Raw genomic sequence first — 6,224 nt, forward strand, 5'->3', positions numbered from 1 at the left:
CACAAAATATCTGCATCCCTTCTCAATCTGTACTCCATATGCAGAAGCATCACCTCTAGCTGTCACATAAGAAGTATGCGCAGCCATGTCCTCCACTAACTTCTTCATTCCACCTTTACCAAAGTTGGCTCTCAAGTGGAGCTCCTGTCTTAGTCAACCAAATCTTACCATCTTGTCCCCAATATACCAAATTCTGCCTCCTTGCATCCTGGAAAGAGTCACAATCCCTGCAATGCTGATGCTCCGTACTATCGCACCAAATACATCTCCGATCTCTCCTAGGAGCACTAGGAGCACTCCTAGGTGCAGTAGGAGCACTAGAAGAAGTAGTAGGCACAGTCGAAGCAAACTGCTCCTTCAACTTACCCACCAACTCCGCTTTGACTGACTCAAGTGTCAAATCTGTGATGCCTTTGATTATGTCATCAAGAGAGGTAGGCACCGATGGAGCGGATGGTTTTGGAGCAGAAGGTGTAGGCATCGGTCGTGGAACAGGAGCAATAGGTGGAGTAGAAACAGTAGGCACTGGCATAGGCCAAGAAACTGGCCGAGGAGGAGAAGAAATAACAGGGATAGAAGTAGGCATAGAAGCTGATGATGGTGTAGGTGTCATGGAACCATTCTGTAGGCGAGTCTTCCATATCCTCCTCTTGGTCAAAGTCGAGACTGCATCCTGAGCATCCTGCCAATCAGTTTTAAGACCCATAGGCTTCGTGCGATCTTCAAGAAGCTCACCCAATTCTTCTTGAAGAGCAGGATCTGCAGCTTGCAAGAAAAGCTCAACTTTTTCAACATCCAATGCTCTTTGTTCAATAGCATCAAGCTGACTATACCTCTCTTCGAATTCACGAATCAACTCCGAAGCAGCAAGACCTTTGTTTGGCATGTAGACCCACTCTCGGAATGACCGCCGAGTAGCCATACCAAAGTCCTCAAGGAAGTATTCTTCTTTTAGAGCCTTCTTAAAATCTTGCCAATGTGTATTTTGAATAAAAAGATCAGTCACTTTTGTCCTCAAAGCAGCTGTGACAAGACGAAGGAAGTACTTACTCATAAGTCCAGCAGGAACTCCAAAAAACCCCATCTTGATCTCATATGTCTTCAAATATGCTGAAACATTACGCCCGTCAAATAGCTTCTTGTCACTCTCAACTGCTTCAATAGCCTTAGTCGCGCTGTTTGCATTCTCCTGCTCCGAATAGAGTTGCCTTTGCTGAGACAACTGTTGTTGATGCAATTGTTGTTGCTGCTGCATATACATTTGTGTTTGCTGATTTTGGAGCTGCATATATATGGACATATTCTGCAAAATCTGTTTTAGATCCTCCGTTGAAGTACTTGACGCAGCAGTCATAGATGGAGCTGAAGTAGAGGTAGTTGGAATTGTAGAAGAAGCTGAAATAGAGGCTGAAGTGTCTCCCATCCTGAAATTTCTGCGACGCTTTCACGTCGGGTTCACCAAAGATGTCGAAGGGTTTATGAAAGCAATGTCACAACCACAGAAGTCCTTGTTAAATTTCAGGATAGACGATCAATCATACAAATAAACAAGATGAATGGATTGGTGAGCAATAATAAATCTGCCAAGCTTCCAACGAGACTGACACAATGGCTTAACTTTAAAGATGCAGCACAGACGGAAATAACTACACTTGAGTCAGATCATGTGCCAACCAAGATGCCTGCATGTAAGTAGCTATTTATATTGGGGTTCACTGCTGAGTATCTGTTCCCAGCACAGTAGCTTTGCCTAGATGAATGTCTTGTTGATCAGCTTCATGGTAAGCCATGAGAGGAAGAACTCTTACATAGACATTGCTAGAATTCAAATACTCATCTGTAAGTTATGCAAGCAATTTCTCCTCTCTTTTATAACAGAACATGACTTCTCTTCTGCTTCTTCTCTTCCCCTTCTCTCTCTTCTTCTCCTTGTTCACACAGAGTATCAATGGCTGATCAATGTTACATCTGATGAAGAGCTTTTACACAGATCTGTGAAAAGTTCAAATGCCCATCTATAGGTTAAGCTCAAGTCTCATAAAAGATTAAGTCTTTGCTGATGCTGTTGCTGCCTCTTTCTTCTTCAGATAGCCGAATTTGTTTAATTTTACTGCAGATTGAGTCTTCTTTCTCTAGGTCTTCAGATGGGTACTGCAGACTCGGTCTTCGTATGAGATTATCTTAGCGCAATGTATCTTTCTGATCAAAATTCTGGTGCTTTGATGCTTGGCCAAAGCTTGGGTACCAGCTCAAGGATACAAGGAGGAATTGCTCACGGGAGAGAAGAATCGGAAGAGAAGACTCCTGGGTTATTTCTAATTATGGACCTGTAGCACATCTTTCACAGTCTGACTGACCACCCCTTTCCTGGCCTTTCTTCTCCAGTTCGCGCAGAAGATAGAAGTCCTGACCGTAACATGTTGCAATTTGCAAGCCCTCTTTGAAACTTCTCTCAGCATCATCCACAGCACCTATTATGTTGTTAAGTTTCCCCACCTGCAGGAGACTTTCCTAATAATCAGCAATCACTGACTGGGTCCTGGTTGCTGCCTCTTATAGTTGACTGAGGTGGTCCGATTGTTGACAGCTACAAGTTGAAGTGCATTGGGCTGAAGCTTCTCACTGTTAGAATCCACTCCATTAAAGTCTGGTAAAACTGATAACTCAAAAATCTTGAAACAGCGGTTTTATATTTTTCGATGCAAACGAAGTCCTTCCTTTCTCCCCTTTTCTCATATGCATTTCCACAGTTATCATCGGCTTTCTCCAGAAAATCAGAGAAGCATGAGAAAACAAACATGGCAGACTCGGATTACAGCAACTGTATTGGGCAATTATCAAAACATAATGATCGGTCAGTGGACGAAAACGATCAGTTTGACGTTCTTTAGGAGACGGATGAGAAGTTGAGGAGGATGAGACAAACGAGGAGTGTAATGTTGATGATCAGAGCATAATTGCAGATGAACGCCGTCCTTCCATCTCCTTCCTTGATTAACTTTTTTATCACTTTCATCTTCACTTTGTTTTTTATGCAGGTCAATCGATCGTTGTCATCTTCCCCTGTTTCTTTTCGTTCCTCTCTCTTCTATCCGACTTTTTTACTCCCCCCCTCATTCCAGCGTTTCTCAAACTTTTTCCCGTCGTTTACTCCTCCTTCTTCCCCTCTCAGATTAGCGTAATCCCCCAGCTTTTTCGTCCTTTTTCCCCTCTATTTAGCGCAGAGTATCGTCTTCCCAATCCATTCCTCTCCAAAAAAAACTCGTATGCCAGATCCATGTATTATTTTAAGATTTCCAGACTGCCATGTTCTGACAGAGATAATGGGGAATCTACTTCAAATGTTTCAGCCTCATATTCATGATTCACATTAATTCCTTGTGGTAGAACAGATTTGTCTGCAGACATTGCATCTACTGCAGATTTCGAGTGATAAGCAGGGGCAATATCACCAAATCGAATTGCATACTGGCCAGCATCTGTAAGCATCTCATAACCAAAGCCCCGAAAATGTCGATCAATTTCACCAAGAACTTTTCCATTTTCGTCTTTCAAAGTGAAAGTCCAATTGCAAAAACCAGGATTCTCTACAACTGCAAACTGCCTCTTTCCCAAGTAAAGGTCATAGATACGTTTCCAAAGATGCCATCTCCTTTTGGCAAAGCCCACAACTCCTCCATCTATCTCAGCATAAATCGTGCTGTTAATGAACCAAGGCGGTCTCCTCACAGTAAATAGGACATTGCCTGATGCATCCATAATAGAAGCAGTGAATGGCCGCCTTCGGTGTAGAAATTGACGAAGCAGCCAATGGCTTGATTCAATTATGTACCCAACCATCATTAATCCTTCTCGAGGGTCCATGATAACATATCGATTTTCTTGTTCAAAACCAACCAAAAGATTGGCCCACTCAATATTTCGTGTAACTATAATATCACTTCTTGCAAGTAAAGGTGCAACTTTTGCTTCTTGGGGGGGTTTTTGGCTGCAAAATTCCCACCAAAGGTTGACTTGGTATGGTTGTCCCAGGCCGAATTGACGATGGAACGGTTTGCCAGTCTCTCCAAACTCTAAGAAACCTCTCTTTCCTCAAACGATCTGCAATGCACCTCTGTCTCCAAAATGCTGCCACATTTACCATAAATATTAATAAGTGTGCCATTAACAAAAACATCTGAAGTGAAGCCCTTCATGTGAGCATCTATACTCATACGCAGAGAATAAATGTAATCACAACAACTAAGTGTGCATAAAGTATTAAATCGCACACACAACTTTCGGGTGGTTTTCACATCTCGAATGCGCAGCAATACGACATCGTCGTACAGTATCTTTCAACTAAGTCCACGTAATAGCGGCTTTAGAAATACCTTGATCTTTACACCATTGCTTCTACCATAACCGAGCTTGGCCAACTAACTTCAGTTTTCCAATCATTGCTTGATTCATGGAGGCAGTTCCTGAAGCAGAGAAATAGTTATCCATCGTCTCAATCCATATCTCTGCTTCTGCCGACGTCTAACCCTTCTCCATCAAACTCAGGTGCCTTAATTTGCTTGAGAAGAAATTTCTTCTCTTGCATGTCAGCATTCGTGGGTGCAGAAGGTGCTTGACAATCAAGCCATACCACTCATGTTATTTCTGTTTAGGATAGTCTATGAACCGAACATTAATCAATCATGTATCATCATGAAGTTTCGCTCTGATACCAATTGTAACGTGTCCGCTTGTCCACTTGTGGGACACATCTTAGCAGCCCATCGAGAGGAGAGTTTAGAAAGTGTCACCTGGCACTTGCAAGGAATGTCACACGGTTTGCGATCTAGGTCTTCCCGAGTCTTCCCTGAAGCGGAAGTATCCGGCCATTCCCAATTAGGACCGACCTGAAGTCAGGGTTTCTTTCCTATTAGCCAAGTCTCTAGGAAGTAGCTAGCGTCCAGCTCCAGATGAACCACTTTGCGTAGGAACAACAGAGTCGAAGCGGATTTATGCTACACTTGGTTCATGGAGAATGGGAAATGAGAGGGATGCGAAGCTCAACCTCTCTGCCCATAAGGCATAGTCCCATACCGCTTCCCTAAAACAGCATAAATCGGGATTCTAACTCAACTGACTCTAGGTCTTCACAGTTTCGTTATTATGTCTTTTGAGAAAAGTTCCCAGCTAACCGAGACCACTCTTCCGTAGGACGGACCCAAGTCACATCCACCGCACTTTCCTCAATAGCTATAGTTGTCTAATTAGGTCCTACCACATTTATGTGCAGCATTTAAAATCAGCTTCATTAATTAAGCCTTTTAGGGCACAGAGTTCGTTCATGTAATTTACAACACATACACAAAAACAAAACAAGCAGTCCTTTTATCAAACAAGTTCCTTAACTTATCTTTAAGTTAATCTTTGTCTCCTGCCCATACAGGAGAATTGTGTATCCCTTTTGTCCAACAGAAGTACCCGATCCAAATCTCATGGTATCGAAATTTCCATCCTTTATCTAGAATAGGATCTTTCAACGTCCCAGATGTTGGGCTCATGGGGATCCCCATCTCCATTCTGGACAGGCAAGGGGTATCCAGAGCTCCATCTGATCAACAAGCAGTCTAGGAGTGAGATTCCATTTCCATGGTTGGCCTTTTCACCACTCGACCATCGGCCTGTGAATCGAGCAGTGCCCTCTCAGGAAAATCCGTGATGTGATCTTGGAAATGATCCACGTGTGCAAAATATCCTTCCTTAATTAATCCAATTAAAATTCAAGCACAATCAAAGCAATCAGCCCTAATATCATATTCTAGATAAATATTCCTTTATTCCCATGGAAACTTGTCATTACAGACCCCTGCCATGCATTAGCCATCAACACAAGCCTTGGAATATTTATCCAAATCACAATGCAACAATCCCTTGATTGAAAGAAAAACATTTAGGGTGTTGTTCAATCAACAAACAAAACTAATTGTATTTTTCCCAAACAATACAATAATAGATGCGACAATAATTCCATCGCATAATCACTCTCCCTCGTAGAATTTGCTTAATATTCCCTCCCTTAGCCTAAGGCATATGCTAAAGGTTCCAATATTATACATGACGTAATTCCTATCATTCCAATGCAAATTAATCAATCTAGCAAGAGCATTTATGCCTCTTCTCTAAGTGACAATTATCTTTTAGCATTTTTCTACTATGCAATATTTTTTTTCTTGGCTTTATCTTCCTTT

The 6,224-nt window shown here is 42.2% G+C and overlaps 1 pseudogene; it reads right to left on the reverse strand.

Annotated features, from left to right (window-relative positions):
* Positions 1-3,282: 3,282 nt before the first annotated feature.
* On the reverse strand, positions 3,283-4,144 carry LOC148027656 (phospholipid scramblase family protein C343.06c-like; annotated as a pseudogene).
* Positions 4,145-6,224: the final 2,080 nt, after the last annotated feature.

Source organism: Lygodium microphyllum, chromosome 12 (genome assembly GCF_053477565.2).
Source record: "Lygodium microphyllum isolate KBCC chromosome 12, Lygodium_microphyllum_v1.1.10, whole genome shotgun sequence".
Lineage (NCBI taxonomy): Eukaryota > Viridiplantae > Streptophyta > Polypodiopsida > Schizaeales > Lygodiaceae > Lygodium > Lygodium microphyllum.